General features: G+C 34.7%; 11 non-coding genes across 11 annotated transcripts; all 11 read right to left on the bottom strand.

Annotated features, from left to right (window-relative positions):
* Positions 1–1,794: 1,794 nt before the first annotated feature.
* TRNAL-CAG (transfer RNA leucine (anticodon CAG)) lies at positions 1,795–1,877 on the bottom strand. The gene has a single exon. It is a non-coding gene; the product is annotated as a tRNA-Leu (tRNA).
* Positions 1,878–2,554: 677 nt separating this feature from the next.
* TRNAL-CAG (transfer RNA leucine (anticodon CAG)) lies at positions 2,555–2,637 on the bottom strand. Its single transcript has one exon. It is a non-coding gene; the product is annotated as a tRNA-Leu (tRNA).
* Positions 2,638–3,315: 678 nt separating this feature from the next.
* Positions 3,316–3,398, bottom strand: TRNAL-AAG (transfer RNA leucine (anticodon AAG)). The gene has a single exon. It is a non-coding gene; the product is annotated as a tRNA-Leu (tRNA).
* A 1,417-nt stretch (positions 3,399–4,815) lies between these two features.
* On the bottom strand, positions 4,816–4,898 carry TRNAL-CAG (transfer RNA leucine (anticodon CAG)). The gene has a single exon. It is a non-coding gene; the product is annotated as a tRNA-Leu (tRNA).
* Positions 4,899–6,315: 1,417 nt separating this feature from the next.
* On the bottom strand, positions 6,316–6,398 carry TRNAL-CAG (transfer RNA leucine (anticodon CAG)). Its single transcript has one exon. It is a non-coding gene; the product is annotated as a tRNA-Leu (tRNA).
* Positions 6,399–7,076: 678 nt separating this feature from the next.
* TRNAL-CAG (transfer RNA leucine (anticodon CAG)) lies at positions 7,077–7,159 on the bottom strand. The gene has a single exon. It is a non-coding gene; the product is annotated as a tRNA-Leu (tRNA).
* A 678-nt stretch (positions 7,160–7,837) lies between these two features.
* On the bottom strand, positions 7,838–7,920 carry TRNAL-CAG (transfer RNA leucine (anticodon CAG)). The gene has a single exon. It is a non-coding gene; the product is annotated as a tRNA-Leu (tRNA).
* A 2,156-nt stretch (positions 7,921–10,076) lies between these two features.
* Positions 10,077–10,159, bottom strand: TRNAL-CAG (transfer RNA leucine (anticodon CAG)). The gene has a single exon. It is a non-coding gene; the product is annotated as a tRNA-Leu (tRNA).
* A 1,417-nt stretch (positions 10,160–11,576) lies between these two features.
* Positions 11,577–11,659, bottom strand: TRNAL-CAG (transfer RNA leucine (anticodon CAG)). Its single transcript has one exon. It is a non-coding gene; the product is annotated as a tRNA-Leu (tRNA).
* Positions 11,660–13,076: 1,417 nt separating this feature from the next.
* TRNAL-CAG (transfer RNA leucine (anticodon CAG)) lies at positions 13,077–13,159 on the bottom strand. Its single transcript has one exon. It is a non-coding gene; the product is annotated as a tRNA-Leu (tRNA).
* Positions 13,160–13,837: 678 nt separating this feature from the next.
* TRNAL-CAG (transfer RNA leucine (anticodon CAG)) lies at positions 13,838–13,920 on the bottom strand. The gene has a single exon. It is a non-coding gene; the product is annotated as a tRNA-Leu (tRNA).
* Between the last annotated feature and the right edge of the window lie 583 nt (positions 13,921–14,503).

Raw genomic sequence — 14,503 nt, 5'->3', positions numbered from 1 at the left:
CATTGGCCGTCACAGTAAAAAAAATTCCACACATACATTGGCCTACACAGAAAAAACAATCACATTGCTCACAACATAAATCATGTTGCTCCCCACATGATTTATTCACATTGTTCCCCCCATAAATCCTTATTATCCCCACATAAATCCTATTGTTCCCCACAGGAGAAATAAAATAACAAATATTATCCCCTACCGGTCAGCTGTCCTCCTACCTGTCCCTCAGTGGAGGGGGTTGTTCATAGTGGATTGCTGCGAATACTGAGCAGCGGGCGGTGGGGCAGGTGTTGATGTGGGTTGGCAAGGAAAGCCGTGTATACATGCGGGAATTGCAAGATGTGTATGCAGGCAGGTGGGCTGGCTAGGTGGTGAGACACGGCAGCCGTGACCTATGATATCACACCGCTGTATCTTCAAGGCATAGGTCACGCCCAGAGCACGACTGATCCTCTAAGAAGAGCCCGGGCCAACAGTTCACTCTGAAGGTGCAGGAAGCTGCTCTGGCTCCGCGGCACACCTTGCAACTGGTCGCGGCACACTAATGTGCCACGGCACACTGGTTGAAAAAGCCTGGTCTAGAGTTTGTTCTCTAATGGATTTTAACTCAGCAATGAAATAAAATTTGTGAATCTTGCACAAACTGGCTACTTAATTTAGCTCATGGGTTTGATTGGATGCCATTGTAGTGGACCCCAGTGGGGTTTCTGTTCATGACCATTGGCTGAGAAGAGCAGTTTTCTTAAGCCAAAGATATGGAGCCCTCATTCTGAATTTGTGAGATATTTTATTTTGTTACCTCTGTAAATAAAGAATTGTGGATCAAATAATAAAAATAATATGATATACACATATGTGGTTGGTTTCAAGCTCTTTTATCCAGAGAGAATACAATCTGATCTTCTATTGCAACATGGGAAATAATGAAATAATTGATGCATTTTTTATGTTGTAAATTGAAAGAGATTTGCAGTGAGTGTAAGTCTAATTCTAAAGTCAATCTTTTCACAAGTAACAAGAAATAGAAACTGTAGAGCAAAGAAGAAAATGAATAACATTGTCAGAAGTGGGATTTGAACCCAGGCCACTCAGCGCCTTAGACCGCTCGGCCATCCTGACACATGAAACCACTGCTTTTTGAAAAGATGTATATTATGAAATAACCTATCTATAGTTACAATGACAATGTTGCTATTAAAACTGTTAATTTAAAAAATAAATATGAATTGCTTTTCCATTCATTTTAAAGAGGTTTCTAGTTGGCGTTACAATAAAAGTAAGTTTTGTTTTCCATGTTCACGGTTGGAATCCAAGTGTCTAGAGTTTGTTCCCTAATGGATTTTAACTCAGCAATGAAATTAAATTTGTGAATCTTGCACAAACTGGCTACTTAATTTAGCTCATGGGTTTGATTGGATGCCAATTTAGTGGACCCCAGTGGGGTTTCTGTTCATGACCATTGGCTGAGAAGAGCAGTTTTCTTAAGCCAAAGATATGGAGCCCTCATTCTGAATTTGTGAGATATTTTATTTTGCTACCTCTGTAAATAAAGAATTGTGGATCAAATAATAAAAATAATATGATATACACATATGTGGTTGGTTTCAAGCTCTTTTATCCAGGGAGAATACAGTCTGATCTTTTATTGCAACATGGGAAATAATGAAATAATTGATGCATTTTTTATGTTGTAAATTGAAAGAGATTTGCAGTGAGTGTAAGTCTAATTCTAAAGTCAATCTTTTCACAAGTAACAAGAAATAGAAACTGTAGAGCAAAGAAGAAAATGAATAACATCGTCAGAAGTGGGATTTGAACCCACGCCTCGAGAGGAGACTGCGACCTGAACGTAGCGCCTTAGACCGCTCGGCCATCCTGACACATGAAACTGCTACTTTTTGAAAAGATGTATATTATGAAATAACCTATCTATACTTACAATGACAATGTTGCTATTAAAACTGTTAATTTAAAAACTAAATATGAATTGCTTTTCCATTCATTTTAAAGAGGTTTCTAGTTAGCGTTACAATAAAAGTAAGTTTTGTTTTCCATGTTCAGGGTTGGAATCCAAGTGTCTAGAGTTTGTTCTCTAATGGATTTTAACTCAGCAATGAAATGAAATTTGTGAATCTTGCACAAACTGGTTATTTAATTTAGCTCATGGGTTTGATTGGATGCCATTGTAGTGGACCCCAGTGGGGTTTTTGTTCATGACCATTGGCTGAGAAGAGCAGTTTTCTTAAGCCAAAGATATGGAGCCCTCATTCTGAATTTGTGAGATATTTTATTTTGCTACCTCTGTAAATAAAGAATTGTGGATCAAATAATAAAAATAATATGATATACACATATGTGGTTGGTTTCAAGCTCTTTTATCCAGGGAGAATACAATCTGATCTTTTATTGCAACATGGGAAATAATGAAATAATTGATGCATTTTTTATGTTGTAAATTGAAAGAGATTTGCAGTGAGTGTTTGTCTAATTCTAAAGTCAATCTTTTCACAAGTAACAAGAAATAGAAACTGTAGAGCAAAGAAGAAATGAATAACATTGTCAGAAGTGGGATTTGAACCCACGCCTCCAGAGGAGACTGCGACCTGAACGCAGCGCCTTAAACCGCTCGGCCATCCTGACACACGAAACCACTGCTTTTTGAAAAGATGTATATTATGAAATAACCTATCTATAGTTACAATGACAATGTAGCTATTAAAACTGTTAATTTAAAAACTAGATATGAATTGCTTTTCCATTCATTTTAAAGAGGTTTCTAGTTGGCGTTACAATAAAAGTAAGTTTTGTTTTCCATGTTCAGGGTTGGAATCCAAGTGTCTAGAGTTTGTTCTCTAATGGATTTTAACTCAGCAATGAAATTAAATTTGTGAATCTTGCACAAACTGGCTACTTAATTTAGCTCATGGGTTTGATTGGATGCCATTGTAGTGGACCCCAGTGGGGTTTCTGTTCATGACCATTGGCTGAGAAGAGCAGTTTTCTTAAGCCAAAGATATGGAGCCCTCATTCTGAATTTGTGAGATATTTTATTTTGCTACCTCTGTAAATAAAGAATTGTGGATCAAATAATAAAAATAATATGATATACACATATGTGGTTGGTTTCAAGCTCTTTTATCCAGAGAGAATACAATCTGATCTTCTATTGCAACATGGGAAATAATGAAATAATTGATGCATTTTTTATGTTGTAAATTGAAAGAGATTTGCAGTGAGTGTAAGTCTAATTCTAAAGTCAATCTTTTCACAAGTAACAAGAAATAGAAACTGTAGAGCAAAGAAGAAAATGAAAAGCATTGTCAGAAGTGGGATTTGAACCCACGCCTCCAGAGGAGACTGCGACCTTAACGTAGCGCCTTAGACCGCTCGGCCATCCTGACACATGAAACAACTACTTTTTTAAAAGATGTATATTATGAAATAACCTATCTATAGTTACAATGACAATGTTGCTATTAAAACTGTTAATTTAAAAACTAAATATGAATTGCTTTTTCATTCATTTTAAAGAGGTTTCTAGTTGGCGTTACAATAAAAGTATGTTTTGTTTTCCATGTTCAGGGTTGGAATCCAAGTGTCTAGAGTTTGTTCTCTAATGGATTTTAACTCAGCAATGAAATTAAATTTGTGAATCTTGCACAAACTGGTTATTTAATTTAGCTCATGGGTTCAATTGGATGCCATTGTAGTGGACCCAAATGGGGTTTCTGTTCATGACCATTGGCTGAGAAGAGCAGTTTTCTTAAGCCAAAGATATGGAGCCCTCATTCTGAATTTGTGAGATATTTTATTTTGCTACCTCTGTAAATAAAGAATTGTGGATCAAATAATAAAAATAATATGATATACACATATGTGGTTGGTTTCAAGCTCTTTTATCCAGGGAGAATACAATCTGATCTTTTATTGCAACATGGGAAATAATGAAATAATTGATGCATTTTTTATGTTGTAAATTGAAAGAGATTTGCAGTGAGTGTAAGTCTAATTCTAAAGCCAATCTTTTCACAAGTAACAAGAAATAGAAACTGTAGAGCAAAGAAGAAAATGAATAACATTGTCAGAAGTGGGATTTGTACCCAGGCCACTCAGCGCCTTAGACCGCTCGGCCATCCTGACACATGAAACCACTGCTTTTTGAAAAGATGTATATTATGAAATAACCTATCTATAGTTACAATGACAATGTTGCTATTAAAACTGTTAATTTAAAAAATAAATATGAATTGCTTTTCCATTCATTTTAAAGAGGTTTCTAGTTGGCGTTACAATAAAAGTAAGTTTTGTTTTCCATGTTCAGGGTTGGAATCCAAGTGTCTAGAGTTTGTTCTCTAATGGATTTTAACTCAGCAATGAAATGAAATTTGTGAATCTTGCACAAACTGGCTACTTAATTTAGCTCATGGGTTTGATTGGATGCCATTGTAGTGGACCCCAGTGGGGTTTCTGTTCATGACCATTGGCTGAGAAGAGCAGTTTTCTTAAGCCAAAGATATGGAGCCCTCATTCTGAATTTGTGAGATATTTTATTTTGCTACCTCTGTAAATAAAGAATTGTGGATAAAATAATAAAAATAATATGATATACACATATGTGGTTGGTTTCAAGCTCTTTTATCCAGGAAGAATACAATCTGATCTTTTATTGCAACATGGGAAATAATGAAATAATTGATGCATTTTTTATGTTATAAATTGAAAGAGATTTGCAGTGAGTGTTTGTCTAATTCTAAAGTCAATCTTTTCACAAGTAACAAGAAATAGAAACTGTAGAGCAAAGAAGAAAATGAATAACACTGTCAGAAGTGGGATTTGAACCCACGCCTCCAGAGGAGACTGCGACCTGAACGCAGCGCCTTAGACCGCTCGGCCATCCTGACACATGAAACCACTGCTTTTTGAAAATATGTATATTATGAAATAACCTATCTATAGTTACAATGACAATGTTGCTATTAAAACTGTTAATTTAAAAACTAGATATGAATTGCTTTTCCATTCATTTTAAAGAGGTTTCTAGTTGGCGTTACAATAAAAGTAAGTTTTGTTTTCCATGTTCAGGGTTGGAATCCAAGTGTCTAGAGTTTGTTCCCTAATGGATTTTAACTCAGCAATGAAATGAAATTTGTGAATCTTGCACAAACTGGCTACTTAATTTAGCTCATGGGTTTGATTGGATGCCAATTTAGTGGACCCCAGTGGGGTTTCTGTTCATGACCATTGGCTGAGAAGAGCAGTTTTCTTAAGCCAGAGATATGGAGCCCTCATTCTGAATTTGTGAGATATTTTATTTTGCTACCTCTGTAAATAAAGAATTGTGGATCAAATAATAAAAATAATATGATATACACATATGTGGTTGGTTTCAAGCTCTTTTATCCAGGGAGAATACAATCTGATCTTTTATTGCAACATGGGAAATAATGAAATAATTGATGCATTTTTTATGTTGTAAATTGAAAGAGATTTGCAGTGAGTGTAAGTCTAATTCTAAAGCCAATCTTTTCACAAGTAACAAGAAATAGAAAATGTAGAGCAAAGAAGAAAATGAATAACATTGTCAGAAGTGGGATTTGAACCCAGGCCACTCAGCGCCTTAGACCGCTCGGCCATCCTGACACATGAAACCACTGCTTTTTGAAAAGATGTATATTATGAAATAACCTATCTATAGTTACAATGACAATGTTGCTATTAAAACTGTTAATTTAAAAAATAAATATGAATTGCTTTTCCATTCATTTTAAAGAGGTTTCTAGTTGGCGTTACAATAAAAGTAAGTTTTGTTTTCCATGTTCAGGGTTGGAATCCAAGTGTCTAGAGTTTGTTCTCTAATGGATTTTAACTCAGCAATGAAATGAAATTTGTGAATCTTGCACAAACTGGCTACTTAATTTAGCTCATGGGTTTGATTGGATGCCATTGTAGTGGACCCCAGTGGGGTTTCTGTTCATGACCATTGGCTGAGAAGAGCAGTTTTCTTAAGCCAAAGATATGGAGCCCTCATTCTGAATTTGTGAGATATTTTATTTTGCTACCTCTGTAAATAAAGAATTGTGGATAAAATAATAAAAATAATATGATATACACATATGTGGTTGGTTTCAAGCTCTTTTATCCAGGAAGAATACAATCTGATCTTTTATTGCAACATGGGAAATAATGAAATAATTGATGCATTTTTTATGTTATAAATTGAAAGAGATTTGCAGTGAGTGTTTGTCTAATTCTAAAGTCAATCTTTTCACAAGTAACAAGAAATAGAAACTGTAGAGCAAAGAAGAAAATGAATAACACTGTCAGAAGTGGGATTTGAACCCACGCCTCCAGAGGAGACTGCGACCTGAACGCAGCTCCTTAGACCGCTCGGCCATCCTGACACATGAAACCACTGCTTTTTGAAAAGATGTATATTATGAAATAACCTATCTATAGTTACAATGACAATGTTGCTATTAAAACTGTTAATTTAAAAACTAGATATGAATTGCTTTTCCATTCATTTTAAAGAGGTTTCTAGTTGGCGTTACAATAAAAGTAAGTTTTGTTTTCCATGTTCACGGTTGGAATCCAAGTGTCTAGAGTTTGTTCCCTAATGGATTTTAACTCAGCAATGAAATGAAATTTGTGAATCTTGCACAAACTGGCTACTTAATTTAGCTCATGGGTTTGATTGGATGCCAATTTAGTGGACCCCAGTGGGGTTTCTGTTCATGACCATTGGCTGAGAAGAGCAGTTTTCTTAAGCCAAAGATATGGAGCCCTCATTCTGAATTTGTGAGATATTTTATTTTGCTACCTCTGTAAATAAAGAATTGTGGATCAAATAATAAAAATAATATGATATACACATATGTGGTTGGTTTCAAGCTCTTTTATCCAGGGAGAATACAATCTGATCTTTTATTGCAACATGGGAAATAATGAAATAATTGAAGCATTTTTTATGTTGTAAATTGAAAGAGATTTGCAGTGAGTGTAAGTCTAATTCTAAAGTCAATCTTTTCACAAGTAACAAGAAATAGAAACTGTAGAGCAAAGAAGAAAATGAATAACATTGTCAGAAGTGGGATTTGAACCCACGCCTCCAGAGGAAACTGCGACCTGAACGCAGCGCCTTAGACCGCTCGGCCATCCTGACACATGAAACCGCTACTTTTTGAAAAGATGTATATTATGAAATAACCTATCTATACTTACAATGACAATGTTGCTATTAAAACTGTTAATTTAAAAACTAGATATGAATTGCTTTTCCATTCATTTTAAAGAGGTTTCTAGTTGGCGTTACAATAAAAGTAAGTTTTGTTTTCCATGTTCACGGTTGGAATCCAAGTGTCTAGAGTTTGTTCCCTAATGGATTTTAACTCAGCAATGAAATGAAATTTGTGAATCTTGCACAAACTGGCTACTTAATTTAGCTCATGGGTTTGATTGGATGCCAATTTAGTGGACCCCAGTGGGGTTTCTGTTCATGACCATTGGCTGAGAAGAGCAGTTTTCTTAAGCCAAAGATATGGAGCCCTCATTCTGAATTTGTGAGATATTTTATTTTGCTACCTCTGTAAATAAAGAATTGTGGATCAAATAATAAAAATAATATGATATACACATATGTGGTTGGTTTCAAGCTCTTTTATCCAGGGAGAATACAATCTGATCTTTTATTGCAACATGGGAAATAATGAAATAATTGAAGCATTTTTTATGTTGTAAATTGAAAGAGATTTGCAGTGAGTGTAAGTCTAATTCTAAAGTCAATCTTTTCACAAGTAACAAGAAATAGAAACTGTAGAGCAAAGAAGAAAATGAATAACATTGTCAGAAGTGGGATTTGAACCCACGCCTCCAGAGGAAACTGCGACCTGAACGCAGCGCCTTAGACCGCTCGGCCATCCTGACACATGAAACCGCTACTTTTTGAAAAGATGTATATTATGAAATAACCTATCTATACTTACAATGACAATGTTGCTATTAAAACTGTTAATTTAAAAACTAAATATGAATTGCTTTTCCATTCATTTTAAAGAGGTTTCTAGTTAGCGTTACAATAAAAGTAAGTTTTGTTTTCCATGTTCAGGGTTGGAATCCAAGTGTCTAGAGTTTGTTCTCTAATGGATTTTAACTCAGCAATGAAATGAAATTTGTGAATCTTCCACAAACTGGTTATTTAATTTAGCTCATGGGTTCGATTGGATGCCATTGTAGTGGACCCCAGTGGGGTTTTTGTTCATGACCATTGGCTGAGAAGAGCAGTTTTCTTAAGCCAAAGATATGGAGCCCTCATTCTGAATTTGTGAGATATTTTATTTTGCTTCCTCTGTAAATAAAGAATTGTGGATCAAATAATAAAAATAATATGATATACACATATGTGGTTGGTTTCAAGCTCTTTTATCCAGGGAGAATACAATCTGATCTTTTATTGCAACATGGGAAATAATGAAATAATTGATGCATTTTTTATGTTGTAAATTGAAAGAGATTTGCAGTGAGTGTTTGTCTAATTCTAAAGCCAATCTTTTCACAAGTAACAAGAAATAGAAACTGTAGAGCAAAGAAGAAAATGAATAACATTGTCAGAAGTGGGATTTGAACCCAGGCCACGCAGCGCCTTAGACCACTCGGCCATCCTCACACATGAAACCACTCCTTTTTAAAAAGATGTATATTATGAAATAGCCTATCTATAGTTACAATGACAATGTAGCTATTAAAACTGTTAATTTAAAAACTAGATATGAATTGCTTTTCCATTAATTTTAAAGAGGTTTCTAGTTGGCGTTACAATAAAAGTAAGTTTTGTTTTCCATGTTCAGGGTTGGAATTCAAGTGTCTAGAGTTTGTTCTCTAATGGATTTTAACTCAGCAATGAAATGAAATTTGTGAATCTTGCACAAACTGGCTGCTTAATTTAGCTCATGGGTTTGATTGGATGCCATTGTAGTGGACCCCAGTGGGGTTTCTGTTCATGACCATTGGCTGAGAAGAGCAGTTTTCTTAAGCCAAAGATATGGAGCCCTCATTCTGAATTTGTGAGATATTTTATTTTGCTACCTCTGTAAATAAAGAATTGTGGATCAAATAATAAAAATAATATGATATACACATATGTGGTTGGTTTCAAGCTCTTTTATCCAGGGAGAATACAATCTGATCTTTTATTGCAACATGGGAAATAATGAAATAATTGATGCATTTTTTATGTTGTAAATTGAAAGAGATTTGCAGTGAGTGTTTGTCTAATTCTAAAGCCAATCTTTTCACAAGTAACAAGAAATAGAAACTGTAGAGCAAAGAAGAAAATGCATAACATTGTCAGTAGTGGGATTTGAACCCAGGCCACTCAGCGCCTTAGACCGCTCGGCCATCCTGACACATGAAACCACTGCTTTTTGAAAAGATGTATATTATGAAATAACCTATCTATAGTTACAATGACAATGTTGCTATTAAAACTGTTAATTTAAAAACTAGATATGAATTGCTTTTCCATTCATTTTAAAGAGGTTTCTAGTTGGCGTTACAATAAAAGTAAGTTTTGTTTTCCATGTTCACGGTTGGAATCCAAGTGTCTAGAGTTTGTTCCCTAATGGATTTTAACTCAGCAATGAAATGAAATTTGTGAATCTTGCACAAACTGGCTACTTAATTTAGCTCATGGGTTTGATTGGATGCCAATTTAGTGGACCCCAGTGGGGTTTCTGTTCATGACCATTGGCTGAGAAAAGCAGTTTTCTTAAGCCAAAGATATGGAGCCCTCATTCTGAATTTGTGAGATATTTTATTTTGCTACCTCTGTAAATAAAGAATTGTGGATCAAATAATAAAAATAATATGATATACACATATGTGGTTGGTTTCAAGCTCTTTTATCCAGGGAGAATACAATCTGATCTTTTATTGCAACATGGGAAATAATGAAATAATTGATGCATTTTTTATGTTGTAAATTGAAAGAGATTTGCAGTGAGTGTAAGTCTAATTCTAAAGTCAATCTTTTCACAAGTAACAAGAAATAGAAACTGTAGAGCAAAGAAGAAAATGAATAACATTGTCAGAAGTGGGATTTGAACCCACACCTCCAGAGGAGACTGCGACCTGAACGCAGCGCCTTAGACCACTCGGCCATCCTGACACATGAAACCGCTACTTTTTGAAAAGATGTATATTATGAAATAACCTATCTATACTTACAATGACAATGTTGCTATTAAAACTGTTAATTTAAAAACTAAATATGAATTGCTTTTCCATTCATTTTAAAGAGGTTTCTAGTTAGCGTTACAATAAAAGTAAGTTTTGTTTTCCATGTTCAGGGTTGGAATCCAAGTATCTAGAGTTTGTTCTCTAATGGATTTTAACTCAGCAATGAAATGAAATTTGTGAATCTTGCACAAACTGGTTATTTAATTTAGCTCATGGGTTCGATTGGATGCCATTGTAGTGGACCCCAGTGGGGTTTTTGTTCATGACCATTGGCTGAGAAGAGCAGTTTTCTTAAGCCAAAGATATGGAGCCCTCATTCTGAATTTGTGAGATATTTTATTTTGCTACCTCTGTAAATAAAGAATTGTGGATCAAATAATAAAAATAATATGATATACACATATGTGGTTGGTTTCAAGCTCTTTTATCCAGGGAGAATACAATCTGATCTTTTATTGCAACATGGGAAATAATGAAATAATTGATGCATATTTTATGTTGTAAATTGAAAGAGATTTGCAGTGAGTGTTTGTCTAATTCTAAAGCCAATCTTTTCACAAGTAACAAGAAATAGAAACTGTAGAGCAAAGAAGAAAATGAATAACATTGTCAGACGTGGGATTTGAACCCAGGCCACGCAGCGCCTTAGACCGCTCGGCCATCCTCACACATGAAACCACTCCTTTTTAAAAAGATGTATATTATGAAATAACCTATCTATAGTTACAATGACAATGTAGCTATTAAAACTGTTAATTTAAAAACTAGATATGAATTGCTTTTCCATTCATTTTAAAGAGGTTTCTAGTTGGCGTTACAATAAAAGTAAGTTTTGTTTTCCATGTTCAGGGTTGGAATCCAAGTGTCTAGAGTTTGTTCTCTAATGGATTTTAACTCAGCAATGAAATGAAATTTGTGAATCTTGCACAAACTGGCTACTTAATTTAGCTCATGGGTTTGATTGGATGCCATTGTAGTGGACCCCAGTGGGGTTTCTGTTCATGACCATTGGCTGAGAAGAGCAGTTTTCTTAAGCCAAAGATATGGAGCCCTCATTCTGAATTTGTGAGATATTTTATTTTGCTACCTCTGTAAATAAAGAATTGTGGATCAAATAATAAAAATAATATGATATACACATATGTGGTTGGTTTCAAGCTCTTTTATCCAGGGAGAATACAATCTGATCTTTTATTGCAACATGGGAAATAATGAAATAATTGATGCATTTTTTATGTTGTAAATTGAAAGAGATTTGCAGTGAGTGTAAGTCTAATTCTAAAGTCAATCTTTTCACAAGTAACAAGAAATAGAAACTGTAGAGCAAAGAAGAAAATGAATAACACTGTCAGAAGTGGGATTTGAACCCACGTCTCCAGAGGAGACTGCGACCTGAACGCAGCGCCTTAGACCGCTCGGCCATCCTGACACATGAAACCACTGCTTTTTGAAAAGATGTATATTATGAAATAACCTATCTATAGTTACAATGACAATGTAGCTATTAAAACTGTTAATTTAAAAACTAGATATGAATTGCTTTTCCATTCATTTTAAAGAGGTTTCTAGTTGGCGTTACAATAAAAGTAAGTTTTGTTTTCCATGTTCAGGGTTGGAATCCAAGTGTCTAGAGTTTGTTCTCTAATGGATTTTAACTCAGCAATGAAATTAAATTTGTGAATCTTGCACAAACTGGCTACTTAATTTAGCTCATGGGTTTGATTGGATGCCATTGTGGTGGACCCCAGTGGGGTTTCTGTTCATGACCATTGGCTGAGAAGAGCAGTTTTCTTAAGCCAAAGATATGGAGCCCTCATTCTGAATTTGTGAGATATTTTATTTTGCTACCTCTGTAAATAAAGAATTGTGGATCAAATAATAAAAATAATATGATATACACATATGTGGTTGGTTTCAAGCTCTTTTATCCAGAGAGAATACAATCTGATCTTCTATTGCAACATGGGAAATAATGAAATAATTGATGCATTTTTTATGTTGTAAATTGAAAGAGATTTGCAGTGAGTGTTTGTCTAATTCTAAAGCCAATCTTTTCACAAGTAACAAGAAATAGAAACTGTAGAGCAAAGAAGAAAATGAATAACATTGTCAGAAGTGGGATTTGAACCCAGGCCACTCAGCGCCTTAGACCGCTCGGCCATCCTGACACATGAAACCACTGCTTTTTGAAAAGATGTATATTATGAAATAACCTATCTATAGTTACAATGACAATGTTGCTATTAAAACTGTTAATTTAAAAAATAAATATGAATTGCTTTTCCATTCATTTTAAAGAGGTTTCTAGTTGGCGTTACAATAAAAGTAAGTTTTGTTTTCCATGTTCAGGGTTGGAATCCAAGTGTCTAGAGTTTGTTCTCTAATGGATTTTAACTCAGCAATGAAATGAAATTTGTGAATCTTGCACAAACTGGCTACTTAATTTAGCTCATGGGTTTGATTGGATGCCATTGTAGTGGACCCCAGTGGGGTTTCTGTTCATGACCATTGGCTGAGAAGAGCAGTTTTCTTAAGCCAAAGATATGGAGCCCTCATTCTGAATTTGTGAGATATTTTATTTTGCTACCTCTGTAAATAAAGAATTGTGGATAAAATAATAAAAATAATATGATATACACATATGTGGTTGGTTTCAAGCTCTTTTATCCAGGAAGAATACAATCTGATCTTTTATTGCAACATGGGAAATAATGAAATAATTGATGCATTTTTTATGTTATAAATTGAAAGAGATTTGCAGTGAGTGTTTGTCTAATTCTAAAGTCAATCTTTTCACAAGTAACAAGAAATAGAAACTGTAGAGCAAAGAAGAAAATGAATAACACTGTCAGAAGTGGGATTTGAACCCACGCCTCCAGAGGAGACTGCGACCTGAACGCAGCGCCTTAGACCGCTCGGCCATCCTGACACATGAAACCACTGCTTTTTGAAAATATGTATATTATGAAATAACCTATCTATAGTTACAATGACAATGTTGCTATTAAAACTGTTAATTTAAAAACTAGATATGAATTGCTTTTCCATTCATTTTAAAGAGGTTTCTAGTTGGCGTTACAATAAAAGTAAGTTTTGTTTTCCATGTTCACGGTTGGAATCCAAGTGTCTAGAGTTTGTTCCCTAATGGATTTTAACTCAGCAATGAAATGAAATTTGTGAATCTTGCACAAACTGGCTACTTAATTTAGCTCATGGGTTTGATTGGATGCCAATTTAGTGGACCCCAGTGGGGTTTCTGTTCATGACCATTGGCTGAGAAGAGCAGTTTTCTTAAGCCAAAGATATGGAGCCCTCATTCTGAATTTGTGAGATATTTTATTTTGCTACCTCTGTAAATAAAGAATTGTGGATAAAATATTAAAAATAATATGATATACACATATGTGGTTGGTTTCAAGCTCTTTTATCCAGGAAGAATACAATCTGATCTTTTATTGCAACATGGGAAATAATGAAATAATTGATGCATTTTTTATGTTATAAATTGAAAGAGATTTGCAGTGAGTGTTTGTCTAATTCTAAAGTCAATCTTCTCACAAGTAACAAGAAATAGAAACTGTAGAGCAAAGAAGAAAATGACTAACACTGTCAGAAGTGGGATTTGAAACCACGCCTCCAGAGGAGACTGCGACCTGAACGCAGCTCCTTAGACCGCTCGGCCATCCTGACACATGAAGCCACTGCTTTTTGAAAAGATGTATATAATGAAATAACCTATCTATAGTTACAATGACAATGTTGCTATTAAAACTGTTAATTTAAAAACTAGATATGAATTGCTTTTCCATTCATTTTAAAGAGGTTTCTAGTTGGCGTTACAATAAAAGTAAGTTTTGTTTTCCATGTTCACGGTTGGAATCCAAGTGTCTAGAGTTTGTTCCCTAATGGATTTTAACTCAGCAATGAAATGAAATTTGTGAATCTTGCACAAACTGGCTACTTAATTTAGCTCATGGGTTTGATTGGATGCCAATTTAGTGGACCCCAGTGGGGTTTCTGTTCATGACCATTGGCTGAGAAGAGCAGTTTTCTTAAGCCAAAGATATGGAGCCCTCATTCTGAATTTGTGAGATATTTTGCTACCTCTGTAAATAAAGAATTGTGGATCAAATAATAAAAATAATATGATATACACATATGTGGTTGGTTTCAAGCTCTTTTATCCAGGGAGAATACAATCTGATCTTTTATTGCAACATGGGAAATAATGAAATAATTGATGCATTTTTTATGTTGTAAATTGAAAGAGATT

Source organism: Pseudophryne corroboree, chromosome 1 (genome assembly GCF_028390025.1).
Source record: "Pseudophryne corroboree isolate aPseCor3 chromosome 1, aPseCor3.hap2, whole genome shotgun sequence".
NCBI lineage: Eukaryota > Metazoa > Chordata > Amphibia > Anura > Myobatrachidae > Pseudophryne > Pseudophryne corroboree.
The sequence above is the reverse complement of the archived record's forward strand: the minus strand, read 5'-3'. Positions and strand labels throughout refer to the sequence as shown.